Raw genomic sequence first — 24,957 nt, 5'->3', positions numbered from 1 at the left:
CAACTCCTTCTTCAGTTGCGGGATCTTCAATTCACTTAACTTTGCCATGTCCTTGTTGTCCTCTAGAATTTATTCAACAATTCCTCTTCTGACACCAATTGTAACGAATTTATTTGCAAATCCTCTTATTTGCCCTTTTGCTAGGATCGTATCGCTAAACTGTTGAATAAATAACTCCAATATTGAATAACGGAAAAATGGCCTTTATTAAAATACTTCAAAATAACACTCAAACTGTGCAACGAATAGCTTAATAACCAAACTCATATCTTAAAGGAAACTGACTTTCAAAATAATAGTGCTATTGCTCGCTAGATATCGTCTTACTCGTAACTGCTTGACAATTCAAATCAAACTGAATTCTTCTTACTCGCTGGCGCCGCTTTTATAGTTTAAGCTGCATACTTCTAGGCTCTTCGATTTCCAGAAGTTACTAGTTGTTTCGGCTACAAAATCGCCAGCCACAACTACGTGCACAAATTATTGCTCTCTCTTGTGACAACTCAGATAAGGTATATGCATGTGTTTGTAGTTTACAGTCTCCCGCACACACATAAGCGTATAAGTAAATTCATCGGTGTGTGACATCTCATCACTTGCTGCCTTGTATGTAAATGTTGCTCGTCGGAATGTGTACATATGTGTAGACGCAATTATTTATTCGTTTATGTAGATACATAATGATTGAATTATTGATGTGCATTCACGTCACTGCTTAGATCGGCTTAGAGCTGGCAGCACTCCTTAGTTTTGCTAATATTCGTAACAATATTGTAAGCCGATCATTGCTCGTTTTTAACGATTTTAATCACTACACGATGTTTATTGGACTGTGGGTCCTCCATGGATTACTCTGATGTAATGCGGAGCTGGAGTATATGGTCCAGTCCTAGGACATCGCAATGTTAATTGGACCATATTTTTTGTATGAATTGTGGTTAATTTTGGAGCACTCGTTTGGTCCATAGCGAGTACTCCATACATGCATGCATGGAGTACTCGCGATTTTTGCAGGGAAAGCTAACTACAGAGAGCTGCTCCCTTTGCTCATTCAAATAATTTCAGCAGAGATAATCCAGTGATTTTTATTTCTGGTTGAGTGCAAACACAATTTTTTCACAATCAATAGCTATATCAAAAACGTGTTTGCAATCTATAACTTCTAAACAAGTGTGAATTGCAAATTCTTAAACAATCGATCAATTGATTACAATCAATAATATGAAATCATTGAAGATTAAAAGCAATTTATTTTGATTGCAACCAAATTATTAAACAATATTGTGGATATTTTGTAATTGCATTCAAGTGTAAGATTACATAATTGGTTTGCTGCATGGTATATTTTCAGCTTACATCGGTATACGTTAGGGATGACGATCCCGGAACCCCGGTTTTTTAAGTCCCAAAAATCTCGGGATTGTTGAAAATGACATTTTAACATCCATTTGAATAATCTTACACTATTCTACTTTTTCAAGACCAAAATAAGCAATAGACTGGGGGACAAAAAATATATAATAATCAGGTTTTCGGGATAATTGCAACAAACGCCCTTTTCGGCTATATCACAGGCCGACAAAAATCAAAGCAACCAGAAATATGTAGGACTTTACTTTCTCGAAGGTTTCGACGTGGCTAATTCGTATCTGATTCAAAACCGTCCCTGCACTTCAAGCTATTGATATATTCGAGCCTAAAACTGCAAAAAATACTTTTAATATTTTAATACTTTTGAGGTTTTGCCACTTCTTGAATTTTTTTAATTTTTAAGATCACGAGCGGGACCCGTGCGCATCTTGCGTAACCATAGTCTCTTATCAAACATCAACAGAAATCAGCTGTTCTATCAATCAATTAACACTTACAGCTTGCGCTGCCATCTGGCGTATGGTAAAAAATGCCGGTAATGCAGTGCAAATATTCACAATAGTGCCATAGTACAAATAGATTTCTTTGTGTGCTCACAATCGCTTATTTTTACCAAATTATTTTAAGAAAATATAACTAAACAAAAGCACTCCGACCAAAATTACCCAAAGCTCGCTTATAGCCCGAATCTTCATCTTTACAACCAAAACTTTATTTATAAACTTGGATTCCAAATAAGTGCGGAAAAGGGACCCGTACATAAAAACATCAATTAGAAATAATATATATGATTATTTCCCCTGGAAGTACCATTCCAATATCGAGCTTTTAGAAAATATTATTTTGCTTCTGACAAATATTATATTGAATTTACTGAGTGTGGCGAATTCGTCAATGTGTTAAAGTTTGTGTCCAAAAACCTTTAAAAAAAAATCTATACAGGGAAAATTTCGGGACAAACCCGGAATGCCGGGCTTAAATTTTCAGAACGCGAAAATCCCGGGAGACAAAAAATCCAGAAATTCGTCATCCCTAGTTTACGTTCTGTGCATGGTACATACAAGTACTAAGAAGTATAAAAAAATTCGAATATCAAGCTCGCTACGTTTTCGAACTGCTGCCATCGTTACTGTTAACAAAGTTTAAAAGCGGATTCATTGGTGCCGTTTGTCGTATCGCTCGATACGGTTACCGATAACGCACCAATGTCTGCAGCTTAAATTTGTCTGTGTTAAAAAGCTGATTCGAATAAGAACAGAAAATTTTCGAAGGACGTTTTGTTCGAACAAATAAAAAAATTTTGCGATGACATTAAAAAGAAAATGTGTAAACAGGAAACTGTGGTAGAGAATGAGAAATGCTGTAACTTAGAGCATCTGATATCGTTTACAGTACATGATACAGTGGTTGATTTTAGAGCAGTGGTCACCAAAATTTAAACTGTGGCTGTGTTAGTAAGAATAAAATCATTATGCTGGCAGTGGTTTAGTAGTTGATAAAAAAGCATCGAAATAGGACGTATGTATTTGAGGTTTACGCCGATCACTTTATCGGCGGCGGCGGCGGCGTACGTACGTCGGCGCGCCGGTCATGCCGCCGCCGCCGGTGTTTTTACTTTTCTTGAATTTTCTATTTAAAAAAAAATACTTCGGAAAGGTTTTGTTTGTATGTATTTAAGGAAATTGACGTTTTGGCCAATTCGGAAAGATCCTAGGTTTTTGCCCCAAAATCTCGCAGATCGTTCAAAAATTTTCAGGAGTAGCTCTTTGCGGAGGGATTGTCCGTCGTTCACTTACTCCAGAGAGGCTTCGAACCTAATCCCGGTCTTTGGAATTGGTACTGCTGCGTCTGCAGAAGAGAAATGGAGATACATAAAATGGTCACACTTTTGTCTGTATATCTGGTGCAAAGCGTAGTTTTCACCTGGCGATAACTCCTAATAATCGTCGCAAACACAATTTCTTTAAATCATTTGTGGCTCCTTGGCGGTCACGCACAAAGGCGACTTACGGTTGCTATTAATGGTCTATTAATACTCAGGACTCTCGTCGCACATGGTGCCTCCAGTTTTTTCGGCTGTTTTTAAGAGCTACACATCCCGATGTGCGAACAGTAGCAATCCCGACCACCAGTCGCTACCACGCCTCCTGCCCTCACACCATATGCCAGCGCAGAAGCTATAGGACTGCGAATTCGAACTTATACCTTCGTCGACGTCACTTTCCTAGAAGCTCTAGGTGTAGCTCCGAAGACTTTATAACAGATGTTTTTGTCCCGCTATGCTGCCTAACTACAACAGAGAAACACCTTGAAACGTTAGGGAGTGACTATTCGGCCATGGATGCCGCCCTCGAAATCATAAACAGTCTAAGTGGATGTCATTGCGTAACTCATGGGTAACAATCGTATAATCCTCGGCGCATATATGTAATTAAAATTTTACAAAGACCTTGGATAAAATTTTTAAAATGTAGACCTAAAGTTTGCAGACGTTTGTGTTCATAACATTAATTTCGATAGTCAAAACGATATTTAAGAATGAAATTCGACCTATTTTAAGTTGAAAGATGTTAACTGCTGTTTTCCGGCCGTATGATATAAAAGCTCATTATGGATGACTAGTTCGACTGTCCACTACGTTAGGGTAGTAGCACACACGGTCATTAGTTCGACTGTCTTGGGAAAGCTTTTGTTTCACCCCTTTGAGTGTTCTTGCGAAGAACAAAGCCTCACCTGGTAAATATATGTATGTGCCTACGTCTTCACATTTGTAAAAGGAGCCGTAACGTGTAGGTCATATTTAAACTTGGTTGATAGGCTATAATCAATGTGATTCTCTCCAAGGGACTAGTTTTGGATAGGGATTTTGCCTCACTGATTTAGCTTATTCTTTCAGCCAATCGCAATATAAAATTCTTTACAAAAATCGGCACCTTTTTTGGGTAATTTGCTTTTTTAACAACCTGAATTCATTATTCCTTATCAATTTTTTGAAAAAAAAATATGCAAACTGAGCATATACATTTATTATATTACTTTTCTTTTGGTATTTTGTTTTAATAACTTGGTAAATTGGGTGATGCAAAGGCGGTGTTAAGCTGACATCGAAAGCGCTTGTTTTTTTTTTTAAATAATTTTTGAGCAGTTAGAAAGAGTTAAATTTCGCAATTAGTTTCTTATAACTGGCAGTGATGCGCATCCCTTGATACCATTTTCGACCATATCCGACAAATTTTCGACATGAACAATAAATGGCCTAAACAGTCTTAAACGAGTAGAAAATATAGTAACGCGCCGGACGCCGCCGCCGCCGCCGCGCCGATATTTTTGATATTCGGCGGCGGTGTGCGAAAAACGACCCAAATCGGCGGCGGCGGCGGCGTTTATCGGCGGCGTATATCTCTAGTATGTATGTATGCACACATGTTTGCTAATACTCAGAAAATAATACGCAAATGTACCATACAAATACAATTTTTTTGCTTGGGTCTAACAAAAAATTTAAACAAAATATATTGCTAATATTTAACCATTAAAACATTAAGCGCAAATAAACAATCCTCTGATATTGCCACTCTGCTTGCTCAGCAACTACTAAATGAAAAAAAATGATAATGTGTGTGAAGTGAGCTCGAATAATTATTTCACTACTTAACGACCACTATTTTAGAGCAACTTTTTATCACATTTTTAGATTTTAAACAACTAAGTTTTGCTTACTTGCCTCCTGACTGCAGAACACGAAACCAGATCGATCACGTCACGCTTAGTTTCAGTTTCCTTGATATGCGCACTCTACTAAGTCCAAATATCTACTCGGAGAATTACCTTGTTGCGGCCAATGTATGTACACGCTTCTGTGCAGCGAAGAAAGTGACACAAGAAAAGTTTACCAACTACAAGCTGTCCACGGAACAGACGGCTGATGAAGAATCCACTCAGCTATCACACTGAGAGGAGTCTTCGACCTTTCGATGCAGCCGAGGAGTGGGAGCGTACAGGCACAGCAATACGCGGGGGCGATATCGTGACGCGAAGAAGGAAGCCTATTTAAAAGTAAAAAACGTGAGGGACAACGACGCGAGTCCGAGGCTCAGATGCTGGCTGATAACAATAATGTCAACAAATTCTAAGTTGTAGAGAGAGAAAATTGCTAGCAAATCGTACTAAAAAATACGGCGGATTACGATCGCTTTCAAGACCGGAGCACTTTCTTGCGAAAAATATAATGGAAAGTAAGCTTTACTTATGGAGGGACTCTTTTCCTCATTGCTGGATGGCGAGGTAGAAGACGAATCCGTTACCCCGATCGCTGATAACGTTATATACGTCCCGCCAGCCGACTATCACAAAGTGAGAATGGCAACATCCCGTATAAAGAATAAGAGTGTGTATGGTATCGACAGACTACACGCTTAGCTGTTCAACAAGAAATCTAATAATTAGAAAGGGGGGAGATAAACGGCATTTTGGGGCTGAACAAAGTATACGTTTGCGGGAATTCTAAATTGAATGTTGGTAGCAACTTCCTTAAAATATATACAGTAACCTGGGTCGATTTGTATGGACGAAAGTTAACCGATATCGCGCCATCACTTTTTCGATAGGATTTGAGTTCAGGAAAAAAAGTTCCACTACGCATACCCAAAAAAATAATTTTCGAGGCTGCGAAAAAAAATGGCTAAAGGGTAAATTTTTCGACCAAAACACTCCCCAAAACGAAAAAATATTTTTTTTCAAAAAACTCTTGTAAAAACGTTGGCGATAAAATTTTTTTGAAAAAAAAATATTTTTTGGGTTTTGGGGAGTGTTTTGGTGGAAAATTTGACCACTTCGCCATTTTTTTTCGCAGCCTCGAAAATTATTTTTTTGGGTACGCGTAGTGGAACGAGCGCAAATCCTATCGAAAAAGCGATGGCGCGATATCGGTTAATGAATCGACCCAGTCTAATATATAGATTTAAAAATACTGCACATACATACTTTCTTTAGTAATCACAGTTTTCGCTGCTTTCAATGCAAAACGAACGGAAAGCCCAGCTTCCGCTTCAAACTGAGTCTCTGAGGGCCGAATCTTCTGGTCTTTTTTGTTTTCCGAATCTATGGCTTAATTTCCTTATCTTGTTCTATGCGATCACCGGTTCGGGTGCAAGACCAAATATAGGACCTCCAATGAGTTGGGACTGATAGTTGAAGAAAATTAAATCTCTAAGGCCTTCTAAGGCCCGTGGTGGCATCCCAAACTTCTGCGGCGAAAATCGAAAGATTTACTTTATTGTTTCTAGGTATACAACATTTTAGTAACTATAAGCTTGGTTTGGTTTGAACCCTATGAACCCATTCAGGTTATGTGAGGTCCTCACGAAACGACCAGTTAAACCTATACGCTTGGTAACTTTCGCCGTGGGATACAGAATAAATTGCCGTAGTCGCCACTTTTTCGAGTTAGCCACTTTGAAGAGTGATCCTTCCTGGTGCAGAATCCTGGACACTGACTCTATCACAATCTCTATGCGTTGCAGAGGCGATTTTCCCATAATATTAAATGATAAACTTTATAAGCTTTACGCATACATTAATATAGCGCAGAAGTAACTTGGCTGGGTCGTTTTAGAGGAATGAAATAAGATGATGCAGCCCAGAAGCTTTCTTATAGCCGACCATCTATAACAGCAACGTAAGAGTAAAGACATCAGGCCTTTGAAAAGACCAAGTGGAGAACGATTTGAGTATCATAGACGTAGCCTCGGCAGGAAAAAAAGATAAAATTTCCGATATATCTCCTCCTACAATAGAGCGATCCATTCTCCATGAAAGATGTTTGATGATGCTGGGATATCGCAGAAACAATCTTACCCTACAAAATCATAAGGTACCTAGTCGATCGTCTTAATATCTCAGCTTGACACACGCGCAAAATGCACTGTGGGTCCTCGCGTGTACTGGTACGTCGTCTTCCTTGATTCAGCTCCATTCATTCACTTAAAAACATGGGTTAGCATCATCCCTAATTGGCGCTTAGCCACCTAAGAGTGGTTGGCTGTTTTTTAACGAGTCACGGAAGCTATCTCTGTTCCGCGATAACTGCTGTCAATTGGGAGCATCAAGTCTTCTTCCACCTAACTCTCCCAACTCAGTGGAGGTATCCCTCTTCTTCGAAATCGCGGTGTCGACGGAAATACTTTCTTGGCCGGAGCGTCTTTGTCAATTCGCAAAAAATTTCTTAGCCAGGAAGCCTTTGGGCTGCGTTATCTTCATATCTGCGTAAAGCTCATACCGCTCATCATTATACCTCCTTTGGTAATCGCCGTCGGCATTTCGGAGAACTTTTCCCTCGAAAACTCAATGAGCCATTTTATCGTCTCTCGCCACCGTCCATAATTCCGAGCCATACATCAGGACAGGTATGAGAAGCTATTTGTAGAGCGTAATTTTTTCGTCGAGAGAGGACTTTACTTGTTAGCAAGAGCTATTATTCTCCGTTTGATTTTAAAAGTGATATTGTTTTCGGTTTTAATGTTGGTTTCCAGATAGACGAAGTCCTTGACTATCTCGAATTTATATCCGCAAGCAATGTCGTGGCTGTCAAGATGCGAAAGCGCCAATTCTTTCTCGCATGCCAGCTTTGTACTTTGTCTTGTCCCCTGCGGGGACACGTAAGAACGCTTTCCAATGTAACATAAGAACAAGCCTCGGATGATGAAAATACGTGTCAAGTTGCCAAAAAATAATGTCATGTAGCTGACTTTTTTACTTCTCAAAAGTACGTTCCGCCGCAGCTACTTTCGGAAGTTCTGTATTATAGGCCAACTCAAATATAATAACATGCAAAGGCAATGAAAACGAAGACTGCAACAAAGTATATATCGGTCAGACGAAACCAAGGCGAATTCAGGAGAGGTGGTGTTATCCCAACAGCTGATTGCTTCTTCTTGATAATTTTCCATACAAAGCCTTGTACAACAATATATCAGTTAATCGAAATCAATGAAAATTTTCTTTTGACTTGACATTATTCTGCACGGCGAATTGGTTGAGTTCGCTTTACCACCACCTAGTATGGATTCGCCTTGGACGAAACGGGCGTTACAAGTACAGCTAAACGAACATACGGCTGATATAAAGAAAAATAAGCAAAGCACAGCATTATCACAGCACACAAAAGAAAACGGCCATACAGCTGATTTAGCGAATATACGAATACTTGATAAAAACAAACAAGGAAAAACCAGACTAACATTGGAAAGCTTAAGAATTTTACAAAATTGAGACAAAACAATAAATAATAAGTAAGGAAGGCTAAGTTCGGGTGTAACCGAACATTACATACTCAGCTGAGAGCTATGGAGACAAAATAAGAGAAAATCACCATGTAGGAAAATGAACCTAGGGTAACCCTGAAATGTGTTTGTATGACGACGTATGTATCAAATGGAAGGTATTAAAGAGTATTTTAAGAGGGAGTGGCCCATAGTTCTTTATCGTATTTAATAAATACGAAAATAACGTTCTATATTTTTCAACAACTCTTTAACAACTAAAATTTATTTAGAGTTTCATTTTGATGTTTTACAAAAAGATATATAAAAAATTGTTTGATAAAATTAAAACAAACAAGTTGTTTTTTAACAAGTGCATGTCCTACAGTTTTATAGGTGGACGCCATTTAGGGATATCGCCATAAAGGTGGACCAGGGCCGACTCTAGAATTTGTTTGTACGATATGGGTATCAAATGAAAGGAGTTAATGAGTATGTTAAAAGGGAGTGGGCCTTAGTGCTAACATATCGCCATAAAGGTGCACCAGGGGTGACTCTAGAATGCGTTTGTACAATAGGGGTATCAAACGAAAGGTGTTAAGGATTATTTTAAAAGGGAGTGGGCCTTATTTATATGGGAGGACGCCTTTTCCAGATATCGCCATAAAGGTGGACCAGGGGTGACTTTATAATGTGTTTGTACAATATGGGTATCAAATTAAAGGTATTAATGAGGGTTTTAAAAGGGAGAGATGGTAGTGGTATATGTGAAGGCGATTTCGAGATATCGATCAAAATGTGGACCAGGGTGACCCAGAACATCATCTTTCGGGTACCGCGAAATTTATTTTTATATGTAAACCACGAACAGTATTCCTGCCATGATTCCAAGGGCTTTTGATTTCGCCCTGCAGAACTTTTTCATTTTCTTCTACTTAATATGGTAGGTGTCACACCCATTTTACAAGGTTTTTTTCTAAAGTTTTATTTTGCGTCAATAAGCCAATCCAATTACCATGTTTCATCCCTTTTTTCGTATTTGGTATAGAATTATGGCATTTTTTTAATTTTTCGTAATTTTCGAAATCGAAAAAGTGGGCGTGGTCATAGTCGTATTTCGGTCATTTTTTATACCAAGAGAAAGTGAATTCAGATAAGTACGTGAACTAAGTTTAGTAAAGATATATCGATTGTTGCTCAAGTTATCGTGTTAACAGCCGAGCGGAAGGACAGACGGTCGACTGTGTATAAAAACTGGGCGTGGCTTCAACCGATTCCGTCCTTTTTCACAGAAAACATTTATCGCCCTAGAGTCTAAGCCCCTACCAAATTTCACAAGGATTGGTAAATTTTTAGTCGACTTATGGCATTAAAAGTATCCTAGACATATTAAATTAAAAAGGGCGGAGCCACGCCCATTTTGAAATTTTCTTTTATTTTTGTATTTTTTTGCACCATATCATTACTGGAATTGAATGTTGACATAATTTACTTATATACTGTAAAGATATTAAATTTTTTGTTAAAATTTAACTTTAAAAGATTTTTTTTTTAAAGTGGGCGTGGTCGTTTTCCGATTTGCTACTTTTTATTAAGCATACATATAGTAATAGGAGTAACGTTCCTGCCAAATTTCATAATGATATCTTCAACGACTGCCAAATTACAGCTTGCAAAACTTTTAAATTACCTTCTTTTAAAAGTGGGCGGTGCCACGCCCATTGTCCACAGTTTTACTAATTTTCTATTCTGCGTTATAAGTTCAACTCACCTACCAAGTTACATCGCTTTATCCGTCTTTGGTAATGAATTATCGCACTTGTTGTGTTTTTCGAAATTTTCGATATCGAAAAAGTGAGCGTGGTTATAGTCCGATTTCGTTCATTTTTTTTAAAAACCGGATCTGAGATGAGTGCCCAGGAACCTACGTACCAAATTTCATCAAGATACTTAAAAATTTACTCAACTTATCGTTTTAAAGGACGGACGGACGGACATGGTTCAATAAAATTTTTTTTTCGATACTCCTGATTTTGATATATGGAAGTCTATGTCTATCTCGATTCCTTTATACCTGTACAACCAACCGTTATCCTAGCAAAGTTATTATACTCTGTGAGCTCTGCTCAACTGAGTTTAAAAAGGAAGATACCGATGACGTCGCCGCTGCCTATACTTTATGCCTATAGTCAAATTTATTAGTTTAGTATGACAATGATACCACAAAAGAATGGTACAAATAATATTTTTTAGAATAATTTAATATTTAAAACAATATAAATATGTAAGTGTGATAAATGTTTTATTAGGGTGTTACGTGTTTATTTGTGATTTGTGATATTTATCATGTATTTATGTGTATATAAAAATGTGATGTAATATTAGTTTTCATTTCGGTTTTTACCACATGTTTTAATGTTTTTTGTTGTTTTTTCTTAACTAAACAGAAGCTGAAGAAGCTAGAGAGACTAGCGAAACGTCGGATAGAAAGATGAAATAAAGTTTTTATTTTGCATCTAATATACATTGCTCAAAAAGCCTAACCAAAATTTACTTCTACAAATTATCTCTTTCAATTAAATTTTCTTCAAATCAACATAAAAAATATACCCACTGTGCGGCGTCGTCGTCGTGTGAACAACAATTTCCCAGCCGCTAACTTCGTGTTTTTGTATTGCTTACGTTTCGGCTCTTGGATACTTATTTATTCCAAACGACATTTTCGAGCAATGGGGAGGTTGGTTGGGAGGCAGATTGGCGTAACTACATCACATTGTACCAACCAACATACATACTTACATGATATCAAAATCTTGTAAACTCAAATGTATGTATGTAAGTTTCTATGGAAAAAAGTTGCTAGTCGAGCTGAAGCGCTGCTGTTGACATGGCGCGTATCAAGTACGTATGTACGTACATTCACTAACGCTTCTTTTTCAGCGCATTTTCGTAATTTCGCTGTTCGACTTTTCGCTAGCAACTTTTCCATTTCAAAATCAGTTTCGATTCACGATTCTATCTCGAAAGGTGTCTTCATTCGTATTTCGTGTGCAAACTCTTAGTTTGCCGTCGTTGGGTTTGAAACATTTTCTTTTTTGTGAATTGTTGGTTTTTTATTGTTTTCCGGTTTTTTTCGCAAATACAAGTTCACATACATATGTATTTTCATGCATAGAAGTTTCGCGCATTTAACTTTTTTTATTTTCGTTTGGACTAGAAAGCGACTGGTTTCTGAAAATATTTAGTGTTCGACTTCTAATTTTACCGTTAACTAGAACTGAGGCTCTGATTGATGTATGTACTCAACACATGTATGTGTGTGTGAGAAATGCAATTGCTTAAAATACATACCTACATAAATAAATATTTTTTAAAGTGAATTTTTATTTGTTTTTGTCGCTTCGTTTATCAATATACGATAAGAATTATTAAGAGATATTTATCATTAAAAAAAAGGAAAAAAAAATGAAAATTTTAAATTAGATTTCATTTCTGAACCTCCTCCCCCCTCCAAATAAAAAAATATAAATACAAAAATTTAACATTTTGTTGAAAAGTGAGAAATTAGTTATAAAAAAAAATTACTTCGAATTTACCTACGCGCAATATCTCGCCATTTCGCCCGTACGCATACATACATACATACACATACACATTGGTGGGAGTGTGCCCGAGTTTGACTGTTTTGCATACCATTTTGCTGTTATTCCTAACCTACCTCACCACTCAGCCCAGCTGTTACATCCGCATCAGCCACTACAGCTTCAACAACCACGACAATCTCAGCATTGCAGTAAATTTAAAATCTCTTTTTTTAAATTTATAAATATTTTTATTTTTTATCATCAAGCAAGCGAACGTTAGACCGGTAAGTTTACTTTTCCATTTCTTCATTCTATTTACGTATTTAATTACATATGTACATACCCTGCAGGAATCGTCTGCTCATGGTACGCTGAAGCTTTACGTTATTCGTCAACTGCACGAAAGCAATTGTCAAATCTGTTTCGTCCTTTGTTTCTGATACTTTGATTTCACTTTCACAGCAGCTACTCGTGATAGAGAATGCCAAGGCAAATTCAGTGCCAGATGTTGTTATCCGAACAGCTGATTGTTTCTTCTTCATTATTTTCCATATAACGCCTTGTACAACAATACAAGGCGAATTCAGTACTAGGTGTTGTCATCCCTTCTTGATTATTTTCCGTACAGCGCCCTGTACTTTAATATGTCAGTTAATCGAAATCAATTAAAATTTTCTTTTGACTTGACATTCTTCTGCACGGCGAGTTGTTTGAATTCGCTTTGCCACCACCTGGTATAGATTCACCTTGGAGAATGTCGAGATAACGTAAGAACCGTCGCGAAGTTTTACCTGTGATATTGCTTATCGTGCCACAAACAGATGAACGACCATCGTTTTGGGCAGTATAGGGTCAAAGGTAATAACGCTGTTAATCTATCTGGAAATCTGCAGTAATAGCGATAGCAATGTCAGTCTAGAAATCAAACGGAGAATAACTCTTGCTGCATATAAGTTTGAGTTGAAAGACAATATAAAAGTAATGATCTAATGTATAAAAATACTGCAATTTCCCTCCGAGGAGATTTATGCCGGCCTTCTCTTCCAATTTGCGTCGTGCTTCTTTTTAATTTTCCATACAAATTTGCGGGACGGAACCTACATTTTATATGCCGACTCCGACAGGCAAGGCAGTTGAGTTGAGTTTTCACTGAGAAACTTTTCATGGCAGAAATACACTCGGAGTGCTGGGCAAATCACTGCCGAGATGCCACCCCGCTTAGAAAAACTTTCTTCTAATTGAAAAAACTTGTTTCTTAAATTTACTTATTTTGCCCGGCACTTCGACCTAAGACCGTTGTTGTGGTAGGCGTAGCACGCTTTCGCCACACCACGGTGGCCCTGATTGGCTCAGCATAGTGCAACGAATAAACGCCCATTGGATCCGCTGGCTATATAATATTATGCGACATATAGAAGACGCCATTGCTCGGAAAGTAATGGTATCGGTCTCCGTTTTTTGTAAGCAGTAGAAGGAGAAGCCCTCACTTGAATTGAGAAGAAAAGTTGGAGGAAGACTTGAGCTCCCGATTGACGTCAGTTACACGGGTAGCTGATGAAACTATGACCTAGAAGTAGTGGCGATTTTTTTCTATACCTAGAACTATCCCTAAGGTGCTTTCTCTAAATGGTAGCACGAAATAAAAAATAAGCATAAAAATTTAACAGTTAATAATCTAGTTCTTAGGGATGGGACATATGTGAACGCCTATATTAATTATCGTCGATTTATTGTAGATTAATGCATGTGTAAAGGTGGTCCTTGCGATAACCGGTGCCAATTAGTAGCATTTAAGGGGATCATATCCTCATGCACCTGTGTTTACAACTCATTGGTGGTCTCCCCCTTAGAAATTGTTCTATGATAACAGGAACCCAGTGACTCTAAAAAGGAGTGTAGCGATTCTGTGTAGGTGAGGGTGAGCACCCCTCATGTTTCTTCTCATTTTAGTAATAACGAAGATGTCCCATTAATTGTCTGGAAAGCAGGCCTGATAATGATAAAGAATGAATTTTCGCCACACTATAGAAATGATGCTTAGGCATCTTAACAGCCTATTGTAATTCTGAGTGCAATGTTCCAGCAGGACTGCAGCCTTCTAGAGTATGTTTTGTTTTTTTTTTTTAAATCGGAAGGCCAGTTGCCTTCTGTGCCCTTTGCTCAAATGCTGCCGGGAAGTGACTTAGATGCCTTTTTGTGGCTCTGTACTTCAAAGTAAATTACGGCTGCGTGTGGCCTTCTAAACTCTGCACTGTGATCATATCTTACTTACTTACTTAATTGGAGGTGAACGGTTTAAACGGTTTCGGCGCGCCAGTCGCTTCTTCGCTCTGCCAACTCTCTGTGATCATATCAGTCTGATTATTAAGTATACTTCGACACGAGCCGTTTGTATTACGGGAAGGAGGGAATTTTCCTTTCGTGATGATCCATGATTCCGATTCATACAACAGTGCAGGAATCATGAGAGACTTGTAGAGCGGGAAATATGTTTGCGTACTTCCCAATTAGCTACTCTGCCCAAAATAGCACTTGTTCCCAAGAATAAATCTCCATTCAACTTGCATACTGACAGTGAATGTTGGTTCCCATTGGTAGACGAAATACCTTCCGAACAAGCGCAGAACTATCTCATTAAGAAACGGCATTAGTTCTAATTCTGTTGCTCGCAGTGCTTTCAAGTGGCACTTTTTCAGACCTTTTGAATGCGTTCTTAATGGTTCAGTCGTAGGTGGTTCTGAAATAGTCGCTGCCTTTGATTGATTAATTTAAATACATAGATGTTGCTCAGACTTAAGCACTGCTGGTATAACAATGGCTGCCCACTGTCTCGCTCTGTATCCGATTAGCAGTAGCTCGGTAGTTATCAAACATGTAGTGGGAAACTGCCGCTTTGCTTGACTATCTCCATAACATTCACTAAAGGAAGTGTTACGCGTATCTTAAAATCAATGATATGAATATCATGAGCTACGCAAGTAAGAACTTGCGTTTGCGATGACTTGCGTCAGGTTAAAGAAGTCAAACAGTAGGGTGCTTGGGTTTTGAAATTTTCGGACCAAGCCGACTTTTATCTGTCTTTTATGTTTTAAAGAAATTGCTACTTGTTTCTCTCCCCATCCACCACTTTCTCTCGTTCACCTTCTCTAACTCCTTTTCCTTCCCCAATTTTTTTTTCGATGCGATGCCATACCCAACTTTATCCGACCCCTCATTTTTCTGAAGGTTATAGAAATTAATCGCATATAACTTTTTCGGTGTTCTAACATGAACACTTCCAGAGATATGCAATATGAAAGATTCAATTCAGAAATCAAGATTTTCCTACAGGGTTGTTGTGCATATAAGTGTGTTTGTTTTAAGTACTTTTCCCAACTGTTCTCCGAGAATTGTTTGAATTGTTTATTTTTTTTTTATTATCTTTAACTTACCTGTTTTCCATTGATTTCGTTGGCACCAAAGTATGTGTTGCATGTAGCTGTTGCACCTATTTTATAGGAGTTTTCTCTTATTTGATATATAATAGGATTGGTAGCCTGCACTCTTCTCCAGAATTTACGCGCTTAATCGGAACTATTTTGAGTGTGTGTTAAAGGAAATAAGTTAGTAAGTAAATTTTCAAGATTAGAAAGAATTATTTTCGATGATAACACTGTCGAATATTTACTCTAAATAGAATAGTAGCGTAGAGGTTTATTAAGAAATTTAGCTAGACCTTCCGAGATTGATGGCATTTTGAGATTTTCACGCCTGCACCTTGTCTGTTTAAAGCAGTCAAAGGAGTAGAGTCCAACCTTGCCCGTTTGAATATTATGTCTGCTCTCGACCTGTTCTATGCTGTGGGAATAGTTCATGATCTTGAGAATTTCAAATACTTCAAGTTGTAAGAACAAGTACCCCTGTGCCTGACCCAAAATCAGTTTTGGATAAGTCAATAAAGATTTTGCGTTGTTTTAGCTCGTACGTAGTATTGGCGTAGTATTGGAAATATTAGGGAGCACAGTTTAACGATTTTTTAAGACAATTCAATTCCCACTGGTAGTCTTAAGATCCTCCCAAGATATGAAGACGGCAAGATCCAGTAGATGTAGCCCTGAAGTGGTGTTTTAGAGAAAACTTCAAAGCAACACATTGTGATGGTTATTCTTGTTTTGCTTTCTAAGGTTACCGCCAGGGTTTGAAACTGCTGAAATTATTTTCAATATTACAAAATTGCTTGAATTTAAATTTGAAAAATATTTCAGCAACAGAAAAAAGCAAAGCAAACAAAATTTTTTTTTTTCATTTTACTTCAGATATTACTTGAATGGATGCAAGTTGTCGTCGTCAGCAGAAAAAAGAACTTGAATATTTTACTGTGCTTTGAAACTATAAGTATTTCATTATCAGTTATTTTTAAAAAAAGATTTTTCAGTTTTTTAACAGCCGAAATTCTGGTTTCGAATTACTTGCTGAAAATAAGTAAAAGTAATTTTTTTTACTATTTCAGCAGAAATATTTGATTTTCAAAGGGACATACAAACAATTGTACGATGTATTGATCGTAATAGCCTTCATTTACGAGTAGGTATTTCTTGTTATACTCAGTTGAGCAGAGCTCACAGAGTATATTAAGTTTGATTGGATAACGGTTGGTTGTACAGGTATAAAGGAATCGAGATAGATATAGACTTCCATATATCAAAATCATCAGGATCGAAAAAAAATGTGATTGAGCCATGTTCGTCCGTCCGTTAACACGATAACTTGAGTAAATTTTAAGGTATCTTGATGAAATTTGGTGTGTGGGTTCCTGAGCACCCACCTCAGATCGCTATTTAAAATGAACGATATCGGACTATAACCACGCCCACCTTTTCGATATCGAAAATTTAGAAACACCGAAAAAGTGCGATAATTCATTACCAAAGACAGATAAAGCGATGAAACTTGGTAGGTGGGTTGAATTTATGCCGCAGAATAGAAAATTAGTAAAATTTTGGACAATGGGCGTGGCACCGCCCACTTTAAAAAGAAGGTAATTTAAAACTTTTGCAAGCTGTAATTTGGGAGTCGTTGAAAATATCATGATGAAATTTGGCAGGAACGTTACTCCTATTACTATATGTACGCTTAATAAAAATTAGCAAAATCGGAGAAGGACCACGCCCACTTTAAAAAAAATTTTTTTTAAGTAAAATTTTAACAAAAAATTTAATATCTTTACAGTATATAAGTAAATTATATCAACATTCAACTCCAGTAATGATATGGTGCAACAAAATACAAAAATAGAAGAAAATTTCAAAATGGGCGTGGCTACGCCCTTTTTCATTTAATTTGTCTAGGATACTTTTAATGCCATAAGTCGAACAAAAATTTACCAATCCTTTTGAAATTTGGTAGGGGTATAGATTTTATGACGCTGACTATTTTCTGTTAAAATGGGCGAAATCGGTTGAAGCCACGCCGAGTTTTTATACACAGTCGTCCGACATATCTTTACTGAACTTAGTTCACGTACTTATATGAACTCACTTTATATTGGTATAAAAAATGAACGGAATCCGGCTATGACCACGCCCACCTTTTCGATATCGAAAGTTACGAAAAATGAAAAAAATGCCATAATTCTATACCAAATACGAAAAAGGGATGAAACATGGTAATTGGATTGCGTTTATTGACGCGAAATATAACTTGAAAAAACTTTGTAAAATGGGTGTGACACCTACCATATTAAGTAGAAGAAAATGAAAAAGTTCTGCAGTGCGAAATAAAAAACCCTTGAAATCTTGGCAGGTATTATATATATAAATAAATTAGCGGTATCCAACAGATGATGTTCTGGGTCACCCTGGTCCACATTTTGGTCGATATCTGGAAAACCCCTTCACATATACAACTACCACCACTCCCTTTTAAAACTCTCATTAATACCTTTAATTTGATACCCATATAGTACAAACAAATTCTAGAGTCACCACCCCTGGTCCACGTTTATGGCGATATCTCGAAACGGCGTGCACCTATGGAACTAAGGATCACTCCCTTTAAAATAATCATTAACATCTTTAATTTGATACCCATATCGTGCAAACAAATTCTAGAGTCAACCCTGATCCACCTTTATGGCGATATCCCTAAATGGCGTCCACCTATAGAACTATGGCCCACTCCCTCATAAAATACTCTTTAGTGCCTTTCATTTGATAGACATGTCATACAAACACATTCCAGGGTTTCCCTCGGTTCATTTTCCTACATGGTTATTTTCCCTTATGTTGTCACCATAGCTCTCAACTGAGTATGTAATGTTCGGTTACACCCGAACTTAGCCTTCCTTACTTGTTTTTGTGTTGTTTTAACCCCCGACACACATATATACGCATGCTTCTACTGAAAAAAAAGACAAACACGTACGTACAAAATCTGCACCTCCACCGGTTGCTTAGTATATGTACTGGAGTCATTCGTGTTTTTTTCCGGGGCCAAAGCATGGCATTTCAATGTAGCATGGCTCAATTTCTCGCGGATCGTTCAAAATTTGTCATACAATGAGTAGCTCCTTGTGGAGAGACTGTCCTTCATTCGGTCCTAGAGACTAGCACTGCCGCATCTACCGAAGAAATACATATTTATAAAATGGGCACATATATGTCACATGCAAAACGCGATGTTTTAAAACATGTATAGCTCCTTTCTGTTCACAACCAAGAGCGATTCACGCCGCGTTTAAGCGCACCCCCGTTCCTTCCTCATCTATTAACACCAAAGCTGGTCTGATAGCCAGACAAAATTCTCGTTTGTTGCTAGCGCTAAAAGGCTCCTGAAGTTAACAGATACAATCTCGCAAGCTCGAAATGCCCGACCACCAACATTTCCGGCACAAACATTCATGTGAGACAAGATCATAATATGACTCACACCGTGTGCATCGTATGTCAACGACAAAGACACTCCAGGAAGGCTTTGGGGAGTGCTATCGATGTTGATGGTCCTTTGCCGGATATAGATCCGGTACGTTCCGGTAACAAAGCACCATTAAGGTACTATCCCGACCATCTCGGGAACGATCAATATGACCACATTAAACCTTTTAGGCCATTCCGCCCTCCCCACCCCCTGGTTCCATGAGAAACTTGGCGTCGCCAGGGCTTCGCCTGTTAAATATGAGTATGATACAGTCATATTTGTAACAGGATTACCTACTACACCGAAGGACCTGGGTTAAAGTACCTAGAAAATCAACATCAACATCGCCCCTTAGCAGTGGGCTCGCAAATACTCAGATTGTATTTCTGCTATGAAAAGCTTTTCAGCGAAAATACATCTTCCTCGCATATGCCGTGCGGAATGGGTTTAAACAACGCAGATTGAAAGAGAAGCTCGGCCGAAATCTCCGCGAAGGTATATGGTGCCTTATGTTGATTTTTTAATTTTTTTAAGGGACATTGTGTCATGGTCGTCAGAATAAGTGCAATAGTATACATGGGCTAATAAGCCGTTGCCACGCCAGTTTTTCAAAATTGTAAAATACGGAATTTAAGTCATCATTACGAGGATATTCCCCTTAATTTTTAAGATTGCAGCTCTTCGTAAGTTACAGAGATATCTTATATGTATATGTTTGTATTTTTATACTCAGCGTGCTTTGCACGAGATAGATATAGACTTCCATATATCAAAATCATCAGTATCGAAAAAATTTGATTGGGCCATGTCCGTCCCTCGGTCTGTCCGTCAAAACGATAACTTGAGTAAATGTTGGGGTATCTTGATGAAATTTGGTACTTAGGTTCCTGGGCACTCATCTCAGATAAACGATATCGGACTATAACCACGCCCACTTTTTCGATATCGAAAATTTCGAAAAACCGAAAAAATGCGATAATTCATTGCCAAAGACGGATAAAGCGATAAAACTTGGTAAGGGGTTGACCTTATGACGCAGAATAGAAAATTAGTAAAATTTTGGACAATGGGCGTGACACCGCCCACTTTTAAAAGAAGGTAATTTAAAAGTTTTGCAAGCTGTAATTTGGCAGTCGTTAAAGATATCATGATGAAATTTGGCAGGAACGTTACTGCTATTACTGTATGTGTGCTAAATAAAAACTAGAAAAATCGAATGAAGAAAACGGCCACTTTTAAAAAAAAAATTTTTTTAATTAAAATTTTATCAAAAAATTGATTATCTATACAGAATATAACTAAATTATGTCAACATTCACCTCCAGTAATGATATGGTGCAACAAAATACAAAAATAAAAGAAAATTTAAAAATGGGCGTAGCTCCGCTCTTTTTCATTTAATTTGTCTAGAACACTTTTAATGCCATAAGTCGAACAAAAATTTACCAATCCTTTTGAAATTTGGTAGGGGCATGGATTTTATGACGTTAACTGTTTTCTGTTAAAATGGGCGAAATCGGTTGAAGCCACGCCCAGTTTTTATACACAGTCGTCCGTCTGTCTTTCCGCATGGCCCTTAACACGATAACTTGAGCAAAAATCGACATATCTTTACTGAACTTAGTTCACGTACTTATCTGAACTCACTTTATCTTGGTATAAAAAATGGCCGAAATCCGACTATAACCACGCCCACTTTTTCGATATCGAAAATTACGAAAAATAAAAAAATGCCATAATTTTATACCAAATATGAAAAAAGTGATGAAACATGGTAATTGGATTGGCTTATTGACGCAAAATAAAACTTTAGAAAAAAACCTTGTAAAATGGGTGTGACACCTAGAAGAAAATGAAAAAGTTCTTCAGGGCGAAATCAAAAGACCTTGGAATCTTGGCAGGCATACTGTTAGTGGTATTACATATAAAAATAAATAAGCGGTACCCGACAGATCATGTTCTGGGTCACCCTGGTCCACATTTTGGTCGATATCTCGAAAACGCCTTCACATATACAACTAAGGGCCAATCCATTTTAAAACCCTCATTAGTACCTTTCATTTGATACCCATGTCATACAAACACATTCCAGGGTTACCCTAGGTTCATTTTCCTACATGGCGATTTTCCCTTATTTTGTCTCAAAAGCTCTCATCTGAGTATGTAATGTTCGGTTACACCCGAACTTAGCCTTCCTTAGTTGTTATAGAGAAAGTGGACGTAGTTGTCTGCCGATTGTATTTTTTGTTTTTGAGCACTTCCTCCTTGAATAGGTATCTGAAGATATTGCTCCCGACTTGAAGGCAATAGCTCAATTAGGTATTTAAATATCGAAAAGTAAATTTACAGGATATATTTGATATACGTATAAAAACTATGCATGGCTATATACCGATTACGGCCACTTCTTGTAGGAACCTTACTCGTGTTCGAAAGTAGAGGCATGACAAAATTTCGTTACAACAATTAGCAACAAACGAGAATTTTGTCTGACCATCAGACCAGCTTTGGTGCTAATAGATGAGGATGGAACGGAGGTGCGCTTAAATGCGACGTGAGTCGCTCTTGCTTGTGAACAAAAAGGAGCCATACATGTTTTAAAGAAATCGGGTCGACAACAAGTATTAGGGGTTAGCCTAAAACATCGCGTTTTGCAAATATGTATTTCTTCGGTAGACGCTTCATTGCTAGTTTATATGACATGGGTATCAAATGGAAGGTATTAAAGACTATTTCAAAAGGGAGTGGGCCATAGTTCTATAGGTGGACGCCTTTTCGAGATTTCGGCATAAAGGTGGACCAGGGGTGACTCTAGAATATGTTTGTACGATATGGGTATCAAATGAAAGGTGTTAATGAGTATTTTAAGAGGGAGTGGGCCTTAGTTCTATAGTTAGTTCGAGATATCACAATAAAGGTGGACCAGGGGTGACTCTAGAATGTGTTTGTACGAATTTGTTTGTATATGTGAAGGCGTTTTCCAGATATCGACCAAAATGTTGACCAGGGTGACTCAGAACATCATCTGTTGGATACCGCTAATTTATTAATATATATAATACCACGAACAGTATTCCTGCCAAGATTTCAAGGGTTTTTTATTTCGCCCTACAGAACTTTTTCATTTCATTCTACTTAATATGGTAGGTGTCACACCCATTTTACAAAGTTTTTTTCTAAAGTTATATTTTGCGTCAATAAACCAATACAAATACCATGTTTCATCCCTTTTTTCGTATTTGGTATAGAATTAGGGCATTTTTTGGTTTTTGGTAATTTTCGATATCGAAAAAGTGGGCGTGGTCATAGTTGGATTTCGGCCATTTTTTATACCAATACAAAGTGAGTTCAGATAAGTGCGTGAACTAAGTTTAGTAAAGATATATCCATTTTTGCCCAATTTATCGTGTTAACGGCCGAGCGGAAGGACAGACGGTCGACTATGTATAAAAACTGGGCGTGACTTCAACCGATTTCGCCCTTTTTCACAGAAAACAGTTACCGTTCTAGAATCTAAGCCCCTACTAAATTTCACAGGGATTGGTAAATTTTTGTTCGACTTATGGGATTAAAAGTATCCTAGACAAATTAAATGAAAAAGGGCGGAACCACGCCCATCTTTTATTTTTGTATTTTGTTGCACCATATCATTACTGGAGTTGAATGTTGACATAATTTACTTATATACTGTAAAGATATTAAATTTTGTTAAGGTAGGTAGGTTGAACTGGCCGGTCCATGAGGACCTCACATAGACTGATTGAGTCCGTAGTGTTACCAGAAGTTTGTTTTAACGACCAAACTGAAAAACCGTATCAAAAACCAGGACCTATGTTATAAAATAACTCCGTCCTCTTGGCAAATACTAGAAGCTTCCTAGGACTTAAGCCACTTGCTGCTTCTAGATCTGACAGCTGTATCACTCCTAATAGCTGGAGTCTTAGCCTGGTAAGTGCAGGGCACGAGCACAGAACGTGCTCGATCGTTTCCTCCTCCAACCCGCACTTCCTACATCTGCTATCACTGACCAAGCCTAGTTTAAAGGCATGTGACGCCAGAAGGCAGTGTCCAGTCAGAATACCCGTCATGAGTCTACAATCCTCTCTTTTTAATGGGAGCAACTGTGTTAGTCTAAGGTTGTAAGACCTACACATAATCTTCGACACTTTACAGCCCCGCGCTTGAACCCACGCCTTTCCCGCTTGGTCGATCATGTGCACCTCTCGCCTTCGCTCAATCTCGCCCAATCTAATTGGGACATCTACGGAGCAAGCTTCAAGGGATGCTCCCTTTTTAGCTAGTTCATCCGCTTTTTCATTCCCATCTATTCCCATATGCCCTGGGACCCAATATAGATGTATGCTTCTCCCTGTCCCGATTCTCTCCAGAGACTGCTTACACTTTAACACGCATTTAGATGCTGTGCTATGCGAGATTATTGTCTTAATTGCTGCTTGACTGTCAATATAAAAGTTAACACGGTTGCAGCTTAAGCTATTCTCTTCCAGGGTTTCTACTGCTTTGGTTACGGCTAATATTTCCACTTGGAAAACGCTACAGTAATCCGGCAGCCTGTAGGATCTGCTTATTTCCGGATCAGCGCAGTATACCGCAGACCCTACTCCTTCCACCATTTTGGAACCATCGGTGTACACTTGTATCTCCTCGTCCGCCATTTGCGCACCCTTGCGCCAACCGTCTACCTCTATTGTGGCCTTAAGATCTCCCTCGAAGCGCAGATAGGGAATCATATAGTCTGTTCGTCTTGTGATTGATGACGCTATACTACTATGGCCATATGGTCGGCGCTCAAGCTGCCCCGAAGCACCGAGCCTGGTTGCGGTCGTTAACGCTTTGTTCTTTGCTACCAGGTCTACAGGTGGGATGTGCAAAATGGCATATAGTGCAGCCGTCGGGGTTGTTTTCAGGGCTCCCGTAATGCTAAGCATCGATAGTCTGCATACCCCCTCTAATTTTTTGAGGTATGTTGTTTTTTGTGTGGCTTTCCACCAAACAAGAACTCCATAGTATAGAATAGGGCTTACAATCGCTGTAAAAACCCAATGAGAAAGAGAGGGCGATAGGCCCCACGTACACCCCAGCATTCTTTTACATGCGTAGAGTGCCGTTGAGGCCTTCTTGATCCTCTCCTCCACGTTGAGCTTCCATGACAGCTTACTGTCTAGGATGATTCCTAAATATTTTGTGCAAGGTTTCTCCTGTAAGGTCACCCCTCCTAACTTAGGCCTGGTCCAATTTGGGACCTTGTACCTCTTTGTAAACAAGACCATATCCGTCTTCTCCGCATTGACTTTCAACCCGACATTAGATGCCCAGGTATGAACATCGCGAAGCGCCCGATCCATCAAAGAACTAATCGTTGGAAGGCACTTTCCACTTATGACAATTGCAACGTCATCTGCGTAAGCCGTAAGTTTTACGGGTCCCTCATCGAATTGCCTGAGTAGTTGGTTGATGACCAGCGTCCACAGCAGAGGTGATAGCACCCCTCCCTGCGGCGTGCCCCTGTCCACTGATTTCGTGGCCTCGTACAATCCCCATTGTGATGTAATCTTTCTGCAATTTAACATGCAGCCGATCCATCTGATTAAGGCAGGATGTACTTTAATGTAATTAAGACCATCCATAATCGCCCATTTTGAAACATTATTGAAAGCCCCGGCAATGTCCAAGAAGACTCCTAGAGCATACTCCTTATATTCCAGGGATTTCTCTATGCTTATTACCACCCTATGCAATGCGGTGTCTACCGACTTGCCTTTGGTGTACGCATGCTGTGTTGTGGAGAGCAGCTTTTCATCCACTTTGGACTTTATGTACACATCTAT

General features: G+C 38.4%; 1 protein-coding gene across 3 annotated transcripts in view; it reads left to right on the top strand.

Moving 5' to 3' along the window:
- Positions 1 to 24,957, top strand: part of mrt (martik) — a 102,139-nt gene that overhangs the window by 13,306 nt on the left and 63,876 nt on the right. For 2 of the 3 annotated variants that reach the window (XM_067758668.1, XM_067758663.1), the window contains exon 1: positions 11,668 to 12,498. The exons of the other annotated variant lie outside the window; for it this stretch is intronic. The gene's annotated coding sequence lies outside the window, so the exon portion shown is untranslated. Of the gene's footprint in view, positions 1 to 11,667; positions 12,499 to 24,957 lie in introns of those variants that run through there. 3 annotated transcript variants of the gene reach the window in all.

The sequence above is a fragment of the Eurosta solidaginis genome, chromosome 1, assembly GCF_040869045.1.
Source record: "Eurosta solidaginis isolate ZX-2024a chromosome 1, ASM4086904v1, whole genome shotgun sequence".
Classification (NCBI taxonomy): Eukaryota; Metazoa; Arthropoda; class Insecta; order Diptera; family Tephritidae; genus Eurosta; species Eurosta solidaginis.
This window is presented reverse-complemented; position numbering and strand designations above follow the sequence as displayed.